The sequence below is a fragment of the Leptopilina boulardi genome, unplaced genomic scaffold (assembly GCF_019393585.1).
Source record: "Leptopilina boulardi isolate dan_hultmark-lab unplaced genomic scaffold, ZJU_Lbou_2.1 LbouV2_48, whole genome shotgun sequence".
NCBI lineage: Eukaryota > Metazoa > Arthropoda > Insecta > Hymenoptera > Figitidae > Leptopilina > Leptopilina boulardi.
Window position 1 is genome coordinate 892,494 of NW_026137992.1, and position 24,704 is coordinate 917,197.

The window sequence follows — 24,704 nt, forward strand, 5'->3', positions numbered from 1 at the left end:
TGACATCGGATTCGTAATCAACGACCCGGAAAACCCCCGAGTAGACATTTTTATAAGCGTGGCTCAACTTTTTAAATTTTGGCCGCCATATTTGATCCACCATTTTGCCTTTTGTAAAATTGACATCCGATTCGTAATCAGCGACCACAAAAACCCCCGAGTAGCAATTTTTATAAGCGTGGCTTAAATTTTGGCCTCCAAATTGGTTCCGCCATTTTGAATTTTGCAAAACTAACACCGGATTCATAAGCAGAGACTGCGAAACCTCTCGAGTAGCAATTTTCAGAAGCGTAGCTCAACTTTTTAAATTTTGGCGCCATATTTGATCCGCCATTTTGAATTTTGAAAACTTGACATCGAATTCATAATCAGCGACCCCAAAAACCCCCTGTATAGCAATTTTTATAAACATGGCTCTACTTTCAAAATTTTGTCCGACATATTGGTTCCGCCATATTGAATTTTACAAAACTAACACCGGATTTGTAATCAAAGACTGCGAAAACCTCCGAGTAGCAATTTTCATAAGCGTAGCTCAACTTTTTAAATTTTGGCCACCATATTTGATCCGCCATTTTGAATTTTGAAAACTTGACATCGAATTCATAATCAGCGACCCCAAAAACCCCCGTATAGCAATTTTTATAAGCGTGGCTCTACTTTCAAAATTTTGTCCGACATATTGTTTCCGCCATTTTGAATTTTGCAAAACTAACACCGGATTCGTAATCAGAGACTGCGAAACCTCCCGAGTAGCAATTTTCATAAGCGTAGCTCAACTTTTTAAATTTTGGCCACCATATTTGATCCGCCATTTTGAATTTGGAAAACTTGTAACCAGGGGAATTTTCAAGGATTCAGATTTTGAAAATTAAAATTGGTGAAAAAATTTTTTTCTAAACAAAACGATTTAACAAATTCTTTTTTATCTTTTGTTTATCGAATTAAAAAAACAATTGTAATTCATTTATCAAGTTAAAAAGTAATATTTTCAAATTGACAAAACGAAAATTGAATAGATATATATTTTAAGAGCTTTTCAAGTGGTTACTTCTTTATTTAGAGTAAAATTTTGTAAAAGGTATAATATTGAAATGCATGCGGTGGAATTTAATATTGTTTTAATGAACTTTCAATAAAATTATGCTTCACTTGTCTAGGTTTCCTTTGACCAGTAATTTCGCAATAACCTTAATCACACCTGGCGTGGTTGTCGGTTTCATTTCGCTATTCCGATAGTTGAAAGTAGATTTCGTGTTTGGCATCGTTGAAGCATAAAACCAAACAAGTAATACGCACGTTCTCGGGAAGCTTATGTGAAGCATTAACCCCCTAACAGTGGAGTGGACCCCCCCCCCCTTTCTCTCTCTCTCTCTCTCTCTGACACTCTTGTCATCGTTCCCAATCCCATTAACAGAAAGGGTGATTCGCGTAGAAACAGGACTGCGTTCAGCTTTAATCAATCGACTCTGTTATCATCCACTGCATCATCGAGATATAATCAATTTTCCCCTTTTATCAACTTTATCTTGTCATTTCTTTCCACTTCATCCCGTTTCCTGCATTTTCTAATTTTTTTTTAATTCACCTACGTTTACAAAACAAACTCTGAATATGAATTATTTTTTTCAAATTGAAGTCTTCATTTTTTTTTTTTTTTTTATTAATTCGATTATGAATTTTATCTCCAAACAGTGGAATTGACGTAGTGAATGAAGAGTTAAAAAAAAAAATTTTCGTCAAAAAATAATTAATTTTCGAATAGAATGTTCTTAGGATATTCTGAAATATCCATTACTAATAAGAAAGTGATCTTCTTTCTTAAAAATAAAAATTAAAATTGTTTTCCACTTTGTAAAAAATTAAAAAAAAAAAAATTAATAATAATTTTATAAATAATTATTATTTAAAATGACAAAAAAAAATATCGCGCTTAAAAATTGATTTTCGTGACTATTTTGCATTATCGTGAAAGGAATAACGACGTGTCAAAGTATGTTGTTTCGCAAGAGAGGGCGTTTTGTCTTGGAATATAAAGTCGTCGACGACGCGTCGAAAAACAGACTTGTGCGAGCTCCCAAAGAAATCTAGCATCATGAACGTCGTCTTAAAGTGACATTATTGTGACATAAATTGAGATATAGAGTGGAATAGAGAGGAGAAAGTTAGGTGGGGGGAGGAGAAGAAGGTGGGGGTCAAGAGGAATGGCGGAGGGTGACGACGAAGAAGAGCTTGAAGGATCAGTCGAAGCTGTTAGTCTTGATTATCTTGGACAGTTGTCCTGAAAGTCCCGCGGCGCGCATGGAGCAAATATAGCAAACCCTCTCCCTTTATAAGACGCATGGTCTTCTGCGTGCCTACATCCATGGCAATGGACCCACAGGGACCATTCATTAATACAAATGCCACCCTCTATTAGTATTCCTCTTACATTTCCCGACTGCATTCAGATATATACAACATTGTACAATCCCATATATATATATATATATATATATACATATATCCTTCTTGCAAAACACAATTTGTCCTCAATTGTGGTATCAAAACACAATTCACGTGGATAATTAAAGTTAATTTTTTTTTCTTTCTCAATTGTGAATAATGAGAAAAATCTATTACGTCAATTAAGAGGGTATATTCGGTTATGGGGGGGCAAAGAAAAGGCTTTTACTAGATTCTTTTTTGAAAAAATGTGTCGCTTATTATGAATTTGATGTCAGTTTTCGAAAATTCAAAATGTCGGATCCAATATGGCGGATTTTTTTTTTAGAAATTAATCGAATTTACTTAAAATAATTTATTTAATCTATTACTTGAGGATTATTGGTATAGTTAACGAATTTGACGACCGTTTTCAAAAATTTAAAATGGCGATTCCAATATGAAGGACGATTTTTAGAAATTAATCGAATTTATTTGTAATAATTAATTTAATTTATTACTTGAGGATTATTGGGATAGATTACGAATTTGACGACCGTTTTCAAAAATTCTAAATGGCGATTCCAATATGAAGGACGATTTTTAGAAATTCATCTAATTTATTTGTAACAATTAATTTAATTCATTACTTGAGGATTATTGGAATAGATTACGAATTTGACGACTGTTTTCAAAAATTCAAAATGGCGGTTCAAATATGGAGGACGATTTTTTAGAAATTTTACTAATTTACTTGAAATTTGTTACTCGGGGTTTTTTGGAATCGCAAATTACGAATTTGATGTCCGTTTTTAAAAATTAAAAATGTCGGATCCAATATGGAGGACTTTTTTCAAAATGGATCAAATTCGATTGAAACTGGTAACTAGGGATTAAAAATATTTATGACGTTTTGAGATTTTATATTTACCCTACAAAAATATAAATTTTTTCTGTTACTTTTTTTTGACGATTACTCTTTAATTCAAAGAAAATCAATATTTTCAGAACATGTATTCCAAACAATTTCTTTATTTTTCCGTCAATCATACCTTTTTTAGAACAAAATGGATAATAAAGAAAAAGAGGTTTCTTCAAAGCTTGAAAAAAAAGGAACTTATTTACAAACGATATCCGATTTTATTAGTATTGCTATACTATAATATCCGATTTAATTTCCCAGGATCATAAAATCTTTGATAAATAAGATAATAGAGCAAAATAAACTGGAACGTGATTGAAAGCAACAAAGAGGCTTTCAAGCTCGTATAATGGAGTGGGGAAGAAAAGTTTCTTTTACTTGGTTTATAGTATAGGAGAGAAAAAAAAGAGAGAGAGACTTTATTGAAACTCAGTGAATATCCGTTATAAAGGTTTTTCCAACGGGCAAGAAGAAACTATCAAGGCTGTCTCTTCTGCCTCTACTGGCCGGAAGAAAGGGAAATGGTTCCCTCAGAGGTTGCCTTTTATATAAAACTCAGGAGACAAATGGGAGAGATCGTTCGAATGCACCATTGCCACTAGAAGCAAAGAGAAGAGCAGGTGCATCGCGAAATATACTGCCAGAGAATAGGCGGACGGTAATTAAAATGTCTCCTTTAGGAAACTTAACTCCCATCGAGGTGGAGAGAATTTACCTCTTTTCATTCTTTATACAACGAAGCTTTTTCACCCTCTGAACCCAAGGAACCCGGTCCAAAGTATGATAGATTGTTACTTTACACTGCTTTAAAATTTGTTTACGCAAACGTTCTCCTTCGCTGTTTCTTTTTTTTAATTCTCCTCTAATATTTATTTTTCAAAAGTTTCTAAAAAAAAAATTGTCCCAAAGTCTATATGATTTGAAACAAAGGGAATTATTTTTGTTTTTTTATAAAGGTCATTCAGTTTGCTCCCTATTTACTTGGGTCTCTCATGAATTTATGATTTCCGATTTCCGAACCAGTTCGGATAATATTTATCACGTTAGTTTTTTTCGTTTTTTTTGAAAATACGAGAATAAGACAATTCTAAAAATTTCGGATAAAAGTGACTGAGAGTCTCTTGGGAAAGTCCTTTGCCTATGATCCACTTTTTGAGAACCAAGAGGAAGATTCTAAGAATAAAAGAAAATAAAAACACGAAAGAAATTGAGATTGTACACATACACGAAAGAAATTGTATGAAATAAACACTTGTGCTGAAATGATAAATCTAAAAATATTCTTTGGTATTCTGAAAGAATAAAATTTCTTTTTACGAAACGAAACAGAATTCACCAGTAAAGGTTATATAAGAAAATTTTTGAATCTCTTGATAAAAAATAACACAAGATTATTTTTCTTATTGGATTTTCTCATATAATTGAAGAATGTTTATATAAATGAAACAAGAAACTGAACAAGTTCTGAATTGAACTACTTTCAACCTATTTGATTTACTTTAAAACTATATTAAGCCTACATTTGATTTACATTGAACCAATATTAAGAAAAATAAATAATAATCTTGTGCAGAAAAAAAAAATTGATTGCGAAAAACTGTAAAACGATTTTGAAATTATATTCATGTAGTTGTATATAAAGCAAGTGGCTTTAAATAAAAGAAGATGAGATAGCATGGAAAATTAACATCAATAATAAAAATGCAGAAAATAAAAGGATTTATGGTTGCTTCACTTTCAGAAAGAGGGTAGGTTTGTTCATCTAGCTATAAAATCATTTCAGTCTTATGGCTCCAGGTTAAAAGCTGTTTAAAAAAGCAAAAGTTATAAAAATATGTACGAATATTGAAAAGTTTAGAGATTCTGATAACACTGAAAAAAAATGTAATAACCAAGCATAAATTTTATCAAAGTACAAGTTTCTTTTTTAAAAAAAAAAACAAACTTTTCCCCTGGCCTTAAAAATTTAGTTATTTTTTTTTACCATTTTTAATACGGACCTAATTTAATCAAAATAATATTAATTACACTGCAAAAAGAAGTATCTTATTTTAAGATGTTTTGGTCGCCTTTTTAAGATGTTTTTTACAACTTGCTTCTAAGTTATCAAAAACATCTTAAAATGCATTAGTTTCTTAAATATATAAGATAGATAGGAAGATACTTTTGATAACTTGCTGCCAATGTGTCTTATAATAAGTTACCTTCTTTTTGCAGTGTAATAATAATTATTTTATAGAGATGAGGTGAAAATGAAAAAATTAAATAGATAAAAATTATACGTAAATCAAAATAATAAATTCCATTATTAGAAAATTTCTAAAAGTAATTGAAGTGTAAAATTCTCAGCGTATTCAATGTTAATTTAAATTGACTACCATTCTCGAAATAATGATGGCATATTTGACACGAAACTGCTCCCTTATATATTTGCTTGTCTCTTTGTGCGCGCAAAATGAAGTAACTTTGTCTCTCTGAAATTGTATTCCTGAGAATTACAATTACATTGTTTTAAAAAGCGCACCGATTCGAAATGCTTGAAGAAATTGAGAAAAGGGAAATGGACAGGAATTCTGAACTGTGCGATTGGGGATGAGAGAGAAAAAGAGAGAGAGAGAGAGAGAGAGAGAGAGAGAGAGAGAGAGAGAGAGAGAGAGAGAGAGAGAGAGAGAGAGAGAGAGAGAGAGAGAGAGAGAGAGAGAGAGAGAGAGAGAGAGAGAGAGAGAGAGAGAGAGAGAGAGAGAGAGAGAGAGAGAGAGAGAGAGAGAGAGAGAGAGAGAGAGAGAGAGAGAGAGAGAGAGAGAGAGAGAGAGAGAGAGAGAGAGAGAGAGAGAGAGAGAGAGAGAGAGAGAGAGAGAGAGAGAGAGAGAGAGAGAGAGAGAGAGAGAGAGAGAGAGAGAGAGAGAGGAACAAAGGATATTGGGTGGTGTTGTACTACTACTAGTAGTAGTAGTAGTAGTGAAGAATGAGGATGGAATGGGGTTTATTCGTAAAGAATCCTTTCAATTATTTGCCGCACTAATGCACAGGGCCAACTTTTAGTTTTTTAATCCAAGGGACCACGATTCTCGTCAGGGAAAAGAGTTGTAGGTGCGGTTTTGCTTTTGGCAAAACTCTTCAAAAGTGCTTTTGCACGCGGCCAAAGAGAAAGTTCCTGGGCGCAAATTGCTTTTGAAATCCAGTGTGTCTATACTCTCGCACCACTTTCGCACTTGGTGTGTGTGTGTGTGTCTTGATTGGTCTTTAAAGGAGCTAAAACGATTCCTATCTTTTCGACGCGAGACAACATTTTCCAGTTTAAAGAAAATTGAAATCCTTTTAATTCTTCATTATATTCAAGTATTCTCATTTTTATCCTTTTTTTTATATTTTCATTTTGGTAATATACACAATAAAATAAAAATTTTTATTTTTTTAACACTCGAGATGAATACTTACAATTTTCTTGGATAAGTTTTGCTAGTCTATAGAATGACTGATCAATATTATCGGCTTTAGTCTATTCTCATACTAAAGTAGAAACTCAAGGTCTTCTAACAAGTTCCCTTCCCAAGAGTGCACTGTTAAATAATTATTTGAAAATAATTTCCATTATTTTGAAAATATTACATATGCGATTAAATTTTCATTCACTATTTTCGAGAATTATATAGGTATTATTATTATTATTATTATTATTATTATTATTATTATTATTATTATTATTATTATTATTATTATTATTATTATTATTTAATAATAAAATAAAAAAATAAAAGAAAATTAGGTCAAATTCGACTATTTTTGAAAAAAGACGTTCTTTTGGATTTGTTCCACTGTTAGAAATTTTATATATGTAGAATGAAGGGAATTTTTTTTTTTTTTCAAAAGAGATGCGTATTGGAAATTTGACTGAATAATATGAAAAGAATGAGATGGATTTCAATTTTGTATACAAAGTTATGTGATACAAGGGAGGGTGTACAGAAAGTTTCGTGGGTCGAAGCCCCCTTTCGATTGGAAACAAATCAAATGGCGGCAACGAACAAGGTACAGTAAGGCCTTTTCTTTGAAGTCACTCAAGCCCTTCCGAGTGAGACAAGGCAGCCAAGTGAGAACACCACCCCTAAGGGGGTTTTGCTGGCGGGAACGACGCCCGCCAGTGCAAAGCTTCGACGCCTCGTGCCTTCGGCATCGTGTAAAGGTTTCGTTCTCTCTCTCTCTCTCTCTCTCTCTCTTTCTCTCTCCGCGGTATTGGCAGACCGCTTTATCGTTCTACCCTCTATAATAAATCCATCCCGTTAACTCACACGTCGAATACTTCCTTCCAAGCTCAGAACTTCTTTTTATAAATATATATCTTGGAAAAAAGTTAATAGTAAAAGTTACAAAAAAAAAAGAAAATCCAACAACTTTATCGTAATCAGTTATACTGTACTTCGACAAGAACAATCAACTGGCAATCACTGTCTGAATTACATAATTTTTGTTCTGAAAAATAGAAGAAAAGTTGGCAATACAATGATAAAAAGTATGGAAAAACTATAATTAAAGAAAAGAAAATCTTTACAATAAAATATGTGGATTAGAAAATGGATCAAGTTTTTTTTTTTCTCACAATATTAGGAACAAAAACTGAAATAATAAATACGAAAAAGAGAAAAGCCATGTAAAACAGAAATAAGCGAAAAAATTAATTAGATAGAATCATTATTTAAAACGTTATAATTTCTAAATAATTCTAAATAAAAATTACGATTCGTGTTAATGATGGTTTAGCGTGTGACATGTTAAATAATACTTGCGTAAATATTGTTTTCGAGTAAAATGTTACGATATATTCACTAGATATATATATATATATATATCTATATGGCAAAATGTAGAACATAAATCAGAAAATTTGTGATTTATTTATTTGTAGTTCGCGAATTTATAGAATCGTCAATGCCAACAAAGAATAAGCGCCAAGAGTGAACTTGAAATTACACTAAGTAACTCAACACCCGAGAGAGAGAGAGAGAGAGAGAGAGAGAGAGAGAGAGTCTCGCATTGTATTTTCTACCAAACGTGATATAAATCAAAGTGTTACAGATTCTATACGATAATGGTATATATACAATGGGATTTACGCTCCATAACAATAACCACCTTTATGCTGAAGTATTTACAATATGGATGTTAATATTTTAAACATGGAAATTTTTTTATTTGATATTAAAATTATAATTAAACGAAAAAGACGTTTATTTAATCAAATTTTAATTATAATTATTTTAAAATTTAATAAGTATAAATACAGTGTATTTGAGAAAATTTTTTTTTTTCATTGTCAATTTTGGCTCGTTGGTAAATCAAAATTTTAGGGGAATTTATTTTAATTATGTCAATAATGTTAAAACGGAAAAATAATTTTTGAAATTTTGTATAGATAGTGTATAAACAGCCATACAAAGTTGCACATAGCACTGCTACTACTTCTACTTATCTGTGAGCTCTTAGCTCGAAGAGCACCATTGCCTTTCTATATAATGCTTCTCAGATTCTGCACTCATCGCTATGGGTCCTCATCCTTATGGCTCTTCTGGTAAAAGGTATTTGAGCCTGCTCGAATGCATGCGCTATATCGAATAAGGTGAAATGCCTTGCTCATTATTTTCCCAGTAACTCAAAATACCTGTATCTCTCTCTCTCTCTCTCTCTCTCTCTCTCTCTCTCTCTCTCTCTCTCTCTCTCTCTCTCTCTCTTATAATATAATATGCCCTGAAGAATAGAACTTAGAATATATATAATGATAGCAATAATCGTTAATAAAAGGAAAAATACTTATTTTTCTTTAAGGGGTAGTTTTTCGATTTTTACTAAAAATTTTTTTTATTGTTTTCTTATAATAAATGCTGACAAATTCATTTTTATCGAGGTTAAATTTACTATAAAAGATCTATTTAAATGAGCAAATAATTTTTTTCCCTTACTACACTGAAAAAAAATTCTAGTTAGAATAACCAGAATTCTAGTTAGAATAACTAGAATTCTGGTTAGGGTATATTTAACATTTTGATTCTGGTTAGGTTAACCAGAATTCTGGTTATTTTAACAAGAATTCTAGTTAATTCAACTAGAATTCTGGTTAACATAACTAGAAAGTAATGTTAAATATAGCCTAACCAGAATTTTTTTTTCAGTGTATGTAATCGTTTGACGCATTACAACATGTCTGATCGTTTATTGATTTTACTACTGATTCACTAAATCAAAAGTTTTGCTAGATGTTTATAAAAATCATTTCTCCATACAAAAAATTGCAATAATTTCTTCTTTTTTCAACTACAATAAATAATAATTTATTTGTTTTTCTTTTTAAATAACTAGAAATTAACCAGATAAACCTTCACTGAAAAAAAAAATTCAATGCAACAAAATCGTTTGATTAGGCAATTTTGACTATAAAAAAAATTTTACTTAGATGGTAGTACAGTCTCAACACTCAATTTAGAAAAAGAAGTTCGATCTCAGACGGAGGTGAGATTTTTCAAAGTCCAAAAATATTTTCTAAATTTGGAACTAAAAAAAATTTTCTTTAGCCTACAATAAATCTATATTGTTCTAGTAACAAATTTCTTAGTATAATACTATCTTGTCGCAAAAATAAAAATTTGTTTTAAAACAAAAATATTAATAAAAATTCTTGTCGAGTTGAAAAAAAAAAAATTGAAGTAACCGATGTAAAAATTCACTGAAGTGGATATTATAGTGAAACCGCTGTTTTTGAATAATCAGCCTGAAGCGCCTAATTTTGTTGAGTTTCTTTCAACTCGGCCTGTTTTATTCTATTACATCGAAATACGCCGTTTCTTTGACGCACTAGATATATTCCTTGCAAAGCACGTGCCTGACGTTTCGGTTTTCAGAGCGAGTTTTACGTCAAAGGACGCTCAAAGGCATTGTGCTTGCTCGCGCGCGCGGGATCCTGTCCATGAACATCATGAGTATGCGTGTGCCGCTTCTGTCCGCGTATCTATACTTCGCTCTGTGACGATGGTTTGAAGCTACCGGTATTGTCTAGCTTGAAAAGGTTAAAGCGAATAAAAGAATGTTGTAATTCCACAGGAAGACTATAGTCGCCAAAAGAATTAGCTAATTGACGAGAGCTTTTAGAAGGAAGCAAAAAAAGAAAAGAAAGGAAGATGCTTGCAATAGACGCAAAGAGCTAAAGAAAAAAGAAACCAAAACTCTCTTCACAAGAGAGTTGAGTGTATAAGGAACTTATTTCCGGGGTCTTTTGATTATTTTCTTTTTACCTTTGCATTGTGTCACTCGTTTCTTTTTCTCTCTCTTTCAAAATAATAGCATTTCTAAAGTTATAAATTTCCACCTCTAGCGTGAAATTCCAATACTCGTATATAAATAAATATAAATGATAAAGAACATCCTGAAAGAGCGTCCTGATTTTTACTTCATCTAGAAATCTTCTTACTTCGACAAAAGTTGAGCTGAAATTTAAAAAAAAAAAAAATTCTACCTCATATTTGTCCTCATTTTTCAAATTTTATTACGCACAATTTACAATTTACAATTCAAAAAATAATCAGCCTATTATAATAGTTAAAAATTATTTCCAATTAAAAAAAAAAATTTCTACAAAAGTTAGAAATATCTGAATTAAAGAGATATTAATACAAAATTCGTTGTTTGGAATTTATATATTATAATAATAATAATAATAATAATCAGCATTTTCACATAATTACCGCGAAGTGTAGTTCGGTTTTCGTATGCGAAGGGGGTTGAAAAGCAGGGTACTCATTTTTATCCGCCAAAACCGCTACGCCGCACGAACGACGATTACTGTTCCTTCCAACATTCCACAACTGCAATCCTCCTAATTGTAGGTATTTAACTCGAGCTCACAGTGTAGGGAAATGCGAGCTCGAAAAGGAGTTTTCACTGGAGAATGCGTAGAAACTCTCGAGGTACACACACACACACATATATATATATATATATATATACATACTTATACATATATGTACACAGGGGGGGGGGGGGTCAAAACCACTCGCGTGTAAAAGCCAGACGGAATTGTATTTAACACTGATGACAACTGATTGTTGCACTGCTATCTAAAGCACTTCTCTCGCGAATAATAATTCACCAATTGAAAATCGTCTTTCCCTCATCATATTCTCTGTCATATTTTATAATTGTTTAGTAGTTTTCCATTTTCCAATGATTCTTAATATTTGAAAAATTAAATTTAAAAATTCAAATGGAAATCTCATTGTTTAATTAGTCCGTCCATCCGTTGCTCATTGCTTGTAGGTCAAAGTATGGTTAGTGTATGGTAAAAATCGATTCCATTTTCGCTTAATATTGGTTCAAAGAAACCCAACTGTAGGTTTAATATTGTTTTAAACTTGATACAATGTAGGCTCAAAGTAGGTTCAAAGTAAGCCTAATGTTGATTCAATGTAGGTTCAAAGTAGGCTTAATATAGTTTCCACTTAAGTCTAGTGTTCAAAGTGGGATCAATGAAAGTTAAAAGTAGGCCTAATGTTGGTTTAATGTAGGTTCAAAGTAGGCCTAATGTTGGATCAAAGTAGGCTCTAAGTAGGCTCAAAGTAGGTTCAAAGTACGTCTAATGTTGGATCAATGTAGGTTGAAAGTAGGCCTAATGTTGGTTCATTGTAGGTTCAAAGTAGGCCAAATGTTGGTTTAATATAGGTTCAAAGTAGGCCTAATGTTGGATCAAAGTAGGCTTTAAGTTGGCTCAAAGTAGGTTTAAAGTAGGCCTAATGTTAGTTCAAAGTAGGCTCTAAGTAGGCTCAAAATAGGTTCAAAGTAGGCCTAATGTTGGTTCAACGAAGGTCAAAGGTAAGCTTAATATAGTTTCCAGTAAGTCCAGTGTAGGTTTAAAGTAGGCCTAATGTTGGTTTAATATAGGTTCAAAGTAGGCTTTAAGTTGGCTCAAAGTAGGTTTAAAGTAGGCCTAATGTTAGTTCAAAGTAGGCTCTAAGTAGGCTCAAAATAGGTTCAAAGTAGGCCTAATGTTGGTTCAACGAAGGTCAAAGGTAAGCTTAATATAGTTTCCAGTAAGTCCAGTGTAGGTTTAAAGTAGGCCTAATGTTGGTTCAATGTAGGTTCAAAGTAGGCCTAATGTTGGATCAAAGTAGGCTCTAAGTAGGCTAATAATAGGTTCAAAGTAGGCCTAATGTTAGTTCAAAGTAGGCTCTAAGTAGGCTCAAAGTAGGTTCAAAGTACGTCTCATGTTGGATCAATGTAGGTTGAAAGTAGGCCTAATGTTGGTTCATTGTAGGTTCAAAGTAGGCCAAATGTTGGTTTAATATAGGTTCAAAGTAGGCCTAATGTTGGATCAAAGTAGGCTTTAAGTTGGCTCAAAGTAGGCTTTAAGTTGGCTCAAAGTAGGTTTAAAGTAGGCCTAATGTTAGTTCAAAGTAGGCTCTAAGTAGGCTCAAAATAGGTTCAAAGTAGGCCTAATGTTGGTTCAACGAAGGTCAAAGGTAAGCTTAATATAGTTTCCAGTAAGTCCAGTGTAGGTTTAAAGTAGGCCTAATGTTGGTTTAATATAGGTTCAAAGTAGGCCTAATGTTGGATCAAAGTAGGTTCAAAGTATGCCTAATGTTGGTTCAAAGTATGCTCTAAGTAGGCTCATAATAGGTTCAAAGTAGGCCTAATGTTGGTTTAAAGAAGGTCAAATGTAAGCTTAATATAGTTTCCAGTAAGTCCAGTGTAGGTTTAAAGTAGGCCTAATGTTGGTTCAATGTAGGTTCAAAGTAGGCCTAATGTTGGTTCAAAGTAGGTTCTAAGTAGGCTAATAATAGGTTCAAAGTAGGCCTAATGTTGGTTCAAAGTAGGTTCTAAGTAGGCTAATAATAGGTTCAAAGTAGGCCTAATGTTGGTTCAAAGTAGGCTCTAAGTAGGCTAATAATAGTTTCAAAGTAGGCCTAATGTTGGTTCAAAGAAGGTCAAATGTAAGATTAATATAGTTTCCAGTAACTCCAGTGTAGGTTCAAAGTAGGCCTAATGTTGGTTCAAAGTATGTAAAACGTCGGCTTAATATAGTTTCAAAGTAAGTCTAATGTAGGCTCAAAGTAGGCTCAATGTAGGTTTATTATAAGGTCAAATTAAATAAAATGTAGGTTCATGAAAGATTTGAAATAGATTCAATGTTGTTAATATAACAAAAATAGAATTTTTTATGTGAAACGTTATGGTTTTTTTTTTTTTAAATTTGTTAATATCATAAATTATATTGATTAAATAAAAGGAAAAATTTCCACAAAAAAAAATGTATAAAGAACAAGAAGAAGAAAAAGCTTGCGCAGAAAGATCTATATCAAGAAGGACTTGAAGTGGCGACAACTTTCTTCCGTTGTGGAAGACGATACTTTCAATCACCAGGAGCCGCAATCGTTGTATTCAATTTTACGCTTGCGATAGGAAGGCGGAAGCCGAGTAATTGGAATTGCCGGCGGAAATTGATACCACAATAACGAGGTTGATGACATGCAGTCGATACGCAATGAGAAGCTCAGAACTTGTAATACGCTGTTCTTGATAAAGAAAAGGGATGATAAAGCGATGGAATAAAAAGGAAAAGAAAAAGAATGAAGTGGCTTGAGAGAAAATTTAGAAACTGAGTAACAGAGAAAAAGAGAGAAAGAGAAAGAATGAGAGACTTTTAAAGAGGCGTTGTCGAGGGAAGCAAGTCAATTCGCCAGAAGCGCCTTATTTAAAAGTTTGTATCGAGAAAGAAAGGGCAAAGCGAAAAGACATAAAGGCTGCGCTAAATTGTCCGTGAGTACCCTAAAGGCAAAGACACTATGCGGATTCATTAATTTGTCGTCGAATTGAGGGAGAGAAAAATCGGAGAATGAATTGGTTCTTGATGAAAGTCGATTCTTATCGATTTTCAATGAAATGCTAATTCAATTCCAAACAATTTTATCAGTAATTTTCAAATTAGACTAACATGGTTAGTTAAAAAAAAAAAATAAATAACGTTTTCCGAATTGATTTAATCCTTCTGTTACTAGAAATTTTCACAATGAAAAAAATTATTTTTTAATTTTTTGTCTCCTTAAGGAAACAAAAAAAAAAAAAATCGTAATCTTTTCACCAATTGAATTTTTCTATTGTCCTATTGAGATAAAATTATCAAAATTGACGGTTTATTTTATATATGGAGAATCTTTGGTAAACAACTCTCTTTGCTGTAAAGGGTAATTGCTTATATGCTGTGAGGGTTGTGGTATATTCACCTTTGAAAATCAACGAACGAAACCTAGTAGTCACGAATGTCTAGACTAGAAAATCTCTGTGAAGAGTAGCAATCAAGAAAGTGACTTATTGAGTCAAATCGCTGTATAGATTCAAAAAAAAAAAGAAAATGTAACAACAAATAATAAATTTTTAATTTATTAAAAAGGTGGCATTTTTTAAACGTGAAATTTTTTTTAAATATTAAGAAAGCTGAAAATAAAATTGTTTTTTTTTTCTATGCACCAAAAAAATAGAATTCAAGTTTAAAGAAAAATAACAGAGAGATAGAAAAATGTTGATATTTGTTTTTTGAAAACGAGCACAATTTCCGTTCCCTCTTTTGACAGTATGTATATATATGTAGTGTCTCCAAAGAGTGGAAGGTAACGAGAAGCACAACGTTCATTTAGCCTGTTTGTTCTTGTTCGTCCCTTGGGGGCGGACATCGACGTTGTGACTTAATTATACGCTATTCAGACTCGCGTCTCTTGCGTAAACCGAGTCGAGTGACCATATATATATACTTGGCATAAGGGTCACCTCTCTCTCTCTCTCTCTCTCTCTCTCTCTCTCTCCTTCTTCCTCACTTGGTTATAACGTATATATTTAGACCGTGACTACTCGCTGAATAATTCAAGACTATATTTCTTCTCCCAAAAGGTTTCGATGATAAGAACCAAAACCAGAACCAAAGGACAATGCGTGGCAATTTGAAGGGCACGAAAGATGCCCCTAATGATAACTATTATCACCCTACCATTAGAAATTTCATGAAGAATTGATACTGTTTTTCTGTCACCAATTCACCAATAATGATGACGTAATAAATATAATGCTCCAATAGTATTACTATTATTTTTCTTAAGTTAAAAACACTTTTTTTGAAATCATACTTACTTTAAAAATAAGATCAGAAATCATTTTTATTAAAAAAATATTTTCCTGGAAAACAAAAAAATTGCTTATAAATTTAAATGAAATTAAACAGTATGTCCCTTTTACTTTTTTTATGGTAAAACAATATATATTACCTTCAAAAAAAATGTAAAAATTGATCTTTATCTACAAAAGAATAAGAAAAATCAATTTTCAAAAATTTTTTTTTGGAAAGAATGTTCTCCTGGAAAACGAAAAAATCCTTTAATAATTAAAATGAAATTAATCAATATGTCTCTATTATGTTTTTATGATAAAACAATACATATTAGTATATTACCTTCAAAAAAACAAATTTTTTTTTAAATTAAAATAAAAATCTTGAATAATTAAAACGTAAAAAAATGTGATGTGAATTTTAAAACAATTGAGACATAAAATTATTGATTCTAAAGAAAAATTAAGAGCGTAATGCGATATTTTTAGACCGGATATATAATGCTCTGGAGCGTCTAAGGTAAAAAAAAAAAAAAACCCCCTTCCGACACACAATCACCTCATGACCCCATCTTCCTTTACGAGGATATTTAACGTTGAATGTATATTGAAACGAATGCACCATTACCCTCTCGCTAATAAGATCTTATATTCTTTGTTCTAGGTAAGTTTAAGTAATCGTTCTTAAGGGAATCGCTTTCTCCTCCTGTGTGCTTTTCGTACAAATGGCTTTTAATCTTCCGATTGGTAAGTCTATAAATGCAAGTTGAATAATTTTCAAGAACAATATAAAATGTTAAAAATAAATTTAATTTTCGCTTTTAGAATGCACAGTTAATTTAAAATTGATATAAAAATTTGAATCAATTTGATAATTTTAGTATGAATATTTGATATTTTATAGTTAGACTGTGTAAATGAATTTTTTTTTTTTTTTTTTCATATAACGCCTTTATAATCTTCTCAAATTGTACCTAACAATCTGAAAACTTAATAAATGGCTCTTTTTCAATTTTGGTGAAATTTTTAAATCAATTTTTCAAAGGTGAGAAAGAATTATCCCTTAGGGGGTGTGTCAAAGTATGCGTAAAAAAATTAAGTATATAACTGGGACTTTTGAAACTTTTGAATATTTAAAAGCAATTGAAGACACGATGAAAAGTTTTTCAATCTCATTTAGTGTTTCAGAGAATCTCAATCTACTTAATATTTATAAAACTTTAAAAGCGTGCAAATGTTAACAAAAATTAAAATTACTTTTACAACAAAAAAATCATATAATTTGAAAATAATATGTAAAATTGTAAACATTACAAAATAAGAGATTCCTTTTCATAAATTAACACATAATTTCATATTTTAATTATCAATTTTTTTTTTTTTTTGTTGAAAACATACATTTTGTTGTACATAAATTAAAAAGGTATTTCACGGTTTAAAGTATGTCAATTTTTTCTTTTTTTTTTACTGTAACGCGAAATATGTTGAGATAACACAAGCGAGCGTTAGTCCGATTAAAAGCACAAACATCGTTTAACGTTTCAACGCCACGATACTACCGTTGACACAGGATCGATCGATGGAAACACACGTTTGAAAGCTCTTCTATATAAAAAAAAAAAAAAAAAAAAAAAAACAAAAAAAAAAAAATGAAAGGAAAAAAAATCAGAAAATACAAAAAATGAAACACAGTTTTTTATACGTCCATGGGAAAATTGTCGGTAAACACAATAAACTATATATGTAGCCTAGGAAAACGAAAATCTACTTGTTTACTTTTAAAATAAAATTCAGGTTTTGATAGAACTCTCCAAATGGGAAATTAAAAAAAAAAATAAAATAAAAATTGTTCAAGAGCCCTCTTTCTCTCATTCCGATAAACATTTACTTCTAATGATTATGGAATGTATTCGTTTGAATCAGCATTTGAAATACCTGTTTCGTATATTATTTAGGCGGACATTTCCATCGAGAATTTAATTTAATTTGCACAATTACATGCAATTATTGGCGTAGAGTGTAATCGTTCAAATTCAACATCAAGCCGTTGACAATTTGATTAAAATCGACAGAAATTTCTTCTGGAATTTATCCCTCGTATTATTTCAAAATCATGGTTCACATTTCATTGTCAATTATAAAAGATTTTAATTAATATATTAGTAATATATATATAAATATAACGAAAAGATGTTATTTCTTTTTGGAGAAAAAAATAACTAAAAAATATGAAATTAGGATTTCATTATAGAATAATTTTTTTAAGAATTAATATTTAATGAGAAGAAAATAGAAAAAAATCATTTATTATTTAGTGTGAAACAGTAAATTAGTATTTAGTCGTGCATTACGACCTTGAGATAACTAACTGAAGATTAGAGCTCCAATGCGAAGAGAGAATCGCCGTAAAAGCTGATATAATCCTATCGCCGGAGAGGAGGACAAAACCGTTAAATAATGCTTTTATCCTATTACATATTATTTTGTTCATATTTGCAGAGGCAAAGTAAAGGTTTCTTTGAAATTTATTTATAATGGCTAAAAGTTTTATAACAATATTAAAAAAAAATACTACTCGAAAAAATCATACATGCTGCAGATAAAATATTTCCTGAAACTATTTTTTTACAAAAACAAAAAAAAAATTTGTATTGAAAATAATTAAAATTTCAAATTTTACGAAGTAAAATAAATAGAGGTTTAAAAATTTTTTTTTTCCAATTCAATTGAGTAGATTTATTATCATTGAAGATATTATCGTTTACACGTGTAAGTGACTACGAGTTCTTCGGCCGCAATGTTTCCGATCAATAGAAAAACTATTTCTGTCGCGTATCCAACCTCTTGTAGGAGGCAATAAATAATTAACGAAAATGATCGTTATGAGCGTTCAGCGAACTACGCGCTACAATACCAAGTCACATCAATACTATACGTTCACAATAATGTTAACAATTCTTTACTAATAAAAAAGTCAGTTGTAACCTTTGAGCTATTTAATAATTCGTCTTCAATAGTTAACTTCATGTCCATGACCGTAAAAATAAATCCACTAACAGAACAAGAAAGTACATATGGAATTTATATTTATACATTAGAAAAAATAGTTTAAGCTCTGAATATATTGTTGTGAAAGTAATTTCCAAAAATAGTTCTTAATATGTATATATAAAAAAAAACATTTGACACACAGTCTATAGACTTTCTTAACTATTCGTTGTAATTTGTTATTATAATAATTACACACACACATTTGAAATACTTTGTTTTGTAAAAGGATATATCAGCTGAGAGTTTTTTTATTTCGGTTAAAGTGAAAATTGCTACTTTTCCTTTTTGTCCCAATGGGAAACTGCCACGAGTAACCATTGGCGTATTAATTGGCCCAATGAAAAAACCATTGGCACCCAATAATGGACTATTATTGGTAAAGTCATGGGCTGTGCACGCCGATGCCAATTATTGTCAACCAAAAAAATTTCGTCAAGAAAAAATATTTTCGATCACTGCTTATATACCAATCTAATGGCATCTCAACTGCGAGAAACATTTATGATGTTCGCCCTCCCTGTGGCGTTGAGCGAACTAAAGTCCAGAGCTGAGCCATCAGCGCAGTGCGGGAACATTTGAAAAATTTGATTTTATTAGATATTTTATTTTATAATTAACTAATTATCACGTATGACATTATGTTATTAATAATTATTTGACATTAATTATTTATTAAGTTAATTATTTGTCATATTTAAAATAAAATAAAATATCTAATAACATCAAATTTTTCAAATGTTCCCGCGCTGCGCTGATGGCTCAGCTCTGGACTTTAGTTCGCTCAACGCCACTGGGAGGGCGAACATCATAACTGTTTCTCGCAGTTGAGATGCCATTAGATTGGTATATAAGCAGTGATTGAAAATTTTTTTCTCGACGAAATTTTTTTCTACCCGATGTCTCTCCTATTTATTGGATTTGAGACCATCTCTTTTTTGGAAGAAATGGTTTCACTAATACTTTGATGACCATTTTTTTATTCTAATTTAATTATTAAAAATAATAATAATAACTATTAAAAAATAATAAAAATAAATTTTTTTTTTTAAATTATTATTAAAATTTTTAATATTGGATAATTATTGGTTGCCAATCATTGGCATCGGCGTGGACAGCCCATGACTTCACCAATAATGGTCCATTATTGGGTTTATGAAATTATATTGGCATCCCTGACTCCCATTATTGGGCCATTAATACGCCAATGGTATTTTTCCCATTGGGGTATTATACTTATTATTTCGTATTATTAGATAAATAAGGTGTCATTCTGTAATGTTTTGTATTAATTTTCCATTCCTGCATAGAGAAAGAATTTATTTTTTATTAAAGAAAAGGCTGTTAGAAATTTTTTCTACTTTTTGGAAAGATATGAAATTATTTGTAAGTAAAATTGGTTATTAATTTTGGGGCTAATGGAATAACGTGGCGGTAAATCTGATAAACTGTTTTTGATAGACATATATAGAATCTTGGTGGTAAACATGCGGTTATGGAGATAGCGAAGGATCAAAGCGATATACTCTAAGCACACGTTTGGTTCCGGGTCATGTTGTAACTAACAATATTTCGTGGCACAGGTTCGACGTTGGTTTGCCCTTGCGCTCGGTTCGAGAGTTCAGAGTCCAACGCATTAATGAAGATAGTGGCTCCGCTCAAACGTATAATTGCAGGACGAGGCAATTGAGAGGATCCCTTGGGAAACGCCGTTTCCCACCTCTCTCTCTCTATATATATATATATATCCTCCTCCGACCACACGGTGAACTATTTCCCCCTGCGCCATTCTCCATGGATAAGATGCCTCCTACCATCGACACTGATGCTCACCCGAGTAGATGATCACCTAAATTGTCAATATCACTCTCCATCCCACTTGACACATCACTCGATTATCAGTATTCGTTCCCATTATCTTTCGAGTTTTGTCAGTTTCCATTATCACTTTCTTATTCCCTAATCCTCGCTTGATTCTTTCAATTTCAAATTGGAATTTCATTAATTGCTATTCTAATCAAATTTGATCTGAAAGATTTATGGAATTGTAAAAACGTTCAGTTCTTGTGATGCCAAAAAGTATTTTCTATTTGAAATTATATAGACATTCAAAAATAATTACAACCGTCTTGTTGATAAATTACAAGGGACCAAAGCGCTTTGTTATTCTCTAGACATAGACAACCTGGGATTCGAGGGCTTCTCAATCACCTTTTAATATAATCCAAGTCTCGAAAACTATTACTGGAGCTAACGGAGTATAGAATTTCCAAGAATCGAAATAGCTCTCGTGGCTGGCCTGTATGGAGCGTAAAGAATGGATGGAGGTAATTTATTCTAATTGGTTAAAGTGCGTCCATTAATAAGCAATCCGCGATGCGGACCGAAGCCTCCTCCCTCCCCCCCCCATCTTAGTTGGCAAGATAAAGAGGAAGCTTGTGGTGGTGGATTTGCTCCTTGCTAGAGAGGGAACTTGAAGAGAGAGAGAGAGAGAGAGAGAGAGAGAGAGAGAGAGAGAGAGAGAGAGAGAGAGAGAGAGAGAGAGAGAGAGAGAGAGAGAGAGAGAGAGAATCAAAGAGAAAGTGTCTGAGAGAGTAAGAGACAGAGAGAGGAGAGTTAGAACGAAGTGGCGGATCTTAATGGAGCTTATTACTCTCGTCGGAGCTTTCTAATATATATCCTCTATTTTTCGCCCGCGGGGAAATCAAGTACCTAATGCTGCATAATTAGTTACAGTTCCGTTACTGAGCCGTACATTATGCACGATCAAAGTGACGAAGTGCCTGCAAGTGAATACATGTTATATTGTTCAACCTCCAATGAGGGGGGAAAGTACTCTAATTTCACAATTACCACACATTTTTATTTCTCTTCATAATTGGGAAATCAATTTTTCAGATAACTATTATTGTATACGTTGTTTCTATTAACTGCAAAAACAATCTATTCGAAGGTTAGATTCTAAAAAAAAAATTCACTGCAATTTAATTCGAATTCTTTGGAGCCATCATACACCTAGATAAATTCTTTTGTTTTTCAAAACTTAAAAGCATTTTAAATAACAGCGCCTTTTTCGACCAATGAGAAAGTTACAGTAGCGCAGGCGCAGTTGCAAAATAGCGAACCATGAGTAGAAGAAGGACAAACTATATGTCTCTTTATCTAGCGCCTTTTTCGACCAATGAGATAGTTACAGTAGCGCAGCCGCAGTTGCGAAATACCGAATCATGAGTACAAGAAGGACAAACTATATGTCTCTTTATCTAGCGCCTTTTTCGACCAATGAGAAAGTTACAGTAGCGCAGGCGCAGTTGCGAAATACCGAACAATGAGTACAAGAAGGATAAACTATCTGTCTCTTTGTTTAGCTTTAAGCTTTATAGGTGATATTTTCTTCTTAAATTTGTCTTTAGAATAGAAAACATTTTTTTTATCAATGATGTAAAAATATTTCGACATTTTAGAAAAGTGTATGAAAGTCGATCGAAAGGAAGAACTGCAGCAGCTGTTGGTTCCTGAGTAATGTTCTTATATACTGGTTTACGATTGGCGCTCGATTGCAATTTTGACTCGGGGAACGGAACGCGCGTCTTATCGGATTTAGTAGAGACCTGAAGTTGGAGAGGGATGGTACCTCGGTTAGGTGGAAAGTTAAGGGTTTGGGGGAAGCTTTACTTAGCCGTAATCGGAAGATATTGCCGGCAGCGCAGCAGCACCGAGGGCACTTTACCAGCCGCCTTAAGAAAGCACTAGCTTTGCAAGGCCTCGCAGCGTTGTACCAGACCGTTATTAAAAGAGCCCTCCCTACCACCACCACCCCACCCCCCTTTTCACCTCTCTCCTTTATCTCAGACTCTCTGAACCCCTCGGTTAAGAGTGTTTCTGTGTCAACCTTTGTACTTTTTAGCAGGGATCTACTGTTGGCCATGTGTCTGTTCTATGTTCGCCATAACTATAAGACGACGACTCGTCCCTTGAGCAAACGCGAACGCCAACGAGCCGCTCGCTTCTTAATTTCTGTCCTTCTTCTTTTTTTTTTCTTTTTCTCTTTTATTTCTCTCTAAAGAAAAATATATATCCCGCAAATATTTCTTCTGGATCTTAAATAAGATCTTACTTCAGGATATGGTCGATTATAATATTTATTAAAAAAAAGTCTCAAAAAAAAAATCTTTATTTTGAAAAAAGTCAATTTAACGGTTTTAATGTTACTTTTTTATGAGTAAACAATTTTTTGAATGAAATTTTATAAAAGATAAATTATATTTCATTTCGTGTGAATGAATAAAAATATATCTTTCATGGGTTTTTTTTTCATTTTTATCTCTTGGCAAAAATTTGCTTTCAATATTTATGGTTTGAAAGTTGTTTTAACCTAAAAGGGGTCAAAATATGTCATGCTTGGTGTACATTTAGGTTAAAATATCTCGAAAACGTGACTTGATGGAGAAATGGAAGAGGACGGATTTAGTTTTTGTATAACAAAAGCCTTCAAGTACACTTACTGAGACCTCTGAGTCATAACTGATATTGTCCTGGGATAATAATACACAGTAGGAAAACTTCAAAAAAAAGTATATTTCAGATTTTGTTTTACAATTTTTATGAATTTTTTTCGCATTACTTTCTTTTTATATATATGACCTTTTATTTATTCTTATATTGATCTTTTTTCATTTTCACTTTTGTATTTTTCTCCCATTTTTTTTTTTTTTTTGTTGATTACTTTTCGTTTTTCATTTTTCACTTTCATTTGTCATTTGGAAATTTCCGCTTTCACGTTTTCATGCAACAATGATCATTTTTCATTTTTCTCCACACTTCGTTCAAAACAGCATTTATCACTTTTTATTTTTCAATTTTTAAACACGTTTTATTGTCTCTTGGTTGAATGGTTTGAATTTTTCAAAACTATTATTTGACCCGATTAGAATAAATTAAAATTGCCATTGAATTGTGACTTTGTTAATTTTCAAATAAAATTATTTAAATAGAAATACTATAAAATTTCCAAAAGAATATTATTTAGTTCGTCTTTCAATTCTTTTTTTTTTCTTGCATTTCAACTTTTAAACGTGAACAATGTAAAAGTAAATCTTTGGAATATGAAATAAAAAAAAAAAAAAAATACAGAAAACTAAAAAGTAATATTCCATTGTTACAAAACAGAAGTTTAAAACATAGAAGCATCTGTGAAAAGTGGAATTCGAAAAGAGAAAATCAAAATGATAAATTATTTCTCTTTTTTGTCTGCCTTACAAAAGCATCAAATTAAATGTTAATTTAAATTTTGAAAAAAATTATCAAATAAATATATTATATTTGTAACAATAAAAAAAAAAAAACGATAGATTGCAAAATGAATTAATTATCGTAAACATTAATCTTTCGACAATCCTATGGAAATTATGTTATTTTGTGTTGGCTTTAAAAAAAAAGACAATTTACGCCCATTTTCAGGTCGCGATGCGTGTAAATTCCCACGGGATGACATTTTTCATCCAATTCTGATTACTTATTCACGGGCCGACGATGCGGACCTACGATGGGAAGCATGAGTGTAACGTCGACCATACAGAGACGAGGCTGAAGTTACAAGCGATGTGATTGATAATAATGCGCACTCGTCGTCAACGCTTGACGCTCGCGCCAATATTACTACAAAATAATTTACGACAGGGGAAATAAAATTCCAGACTCGCGAGGATGGGAGTTGACGTTGATGGTCGTCTCTGTCGGGGAGGATGTATATACATACATATATATATATATATATATACATCCCTCATGTTCGTGTGAAAAATCCGCAAATAGCATTCCCTATTTTTTAAACTCGCATTCTTTCAAAATTCCATTCAATATTTCTCAAAATTATTCACGACATTATGTAAATTTATTACAATTTAGAAGAAAGATGTCATATAAAAGCGGATTTCTCATTTTTAAAAAATACTCAATTTTATTAAAAGCGCACATCGCATGTGAATGTCGGAAAGAAGAGAAAAGTATAAAATATTGTCTAATTAAAATTTTTATATTTTTCGTTTTTCATTTCTTTTGAGAATAAGTGTTTCTTAAAATTGTATTTTAAAATGAATTCTCTTTGTTATAAAATGAATATTATTTTAACTTGGGAAAAGTAAATTTTTTTTTTTTTTTTTTTTTTTGAGAATAT

The 24,704-nt window shown here is 31.8% G+C and overlaps 1 protein-coding gene across 22 annotated transcripts in view; it reads left to right on the plus strand.

The window, feature by feature from the left end:
- Window positions 1-24,704, plus strand: part of LOC127289609 (CUGBP Elav-like family member 4) — a 596,519-nt gene that overhangs the window by 382,889 nt on the left and 188,926 nt on the right. The window contains exon 1 of one of the 22 annotated variants that reach the window (XM_051317644.1): window positions 16,211-16,228. The exons of the other annotated variants lie outside the window; for them this stretch is intronic. The gene's annotated coding sequence lies outside the window, so the exon portion shown is untranslated. Of the gene's footprint in view, window positions 1-16,210; window positions 16,229-24,704 lie in introns of those variants that run through there. 22 annotated transcript variants of the gene reach the window in all.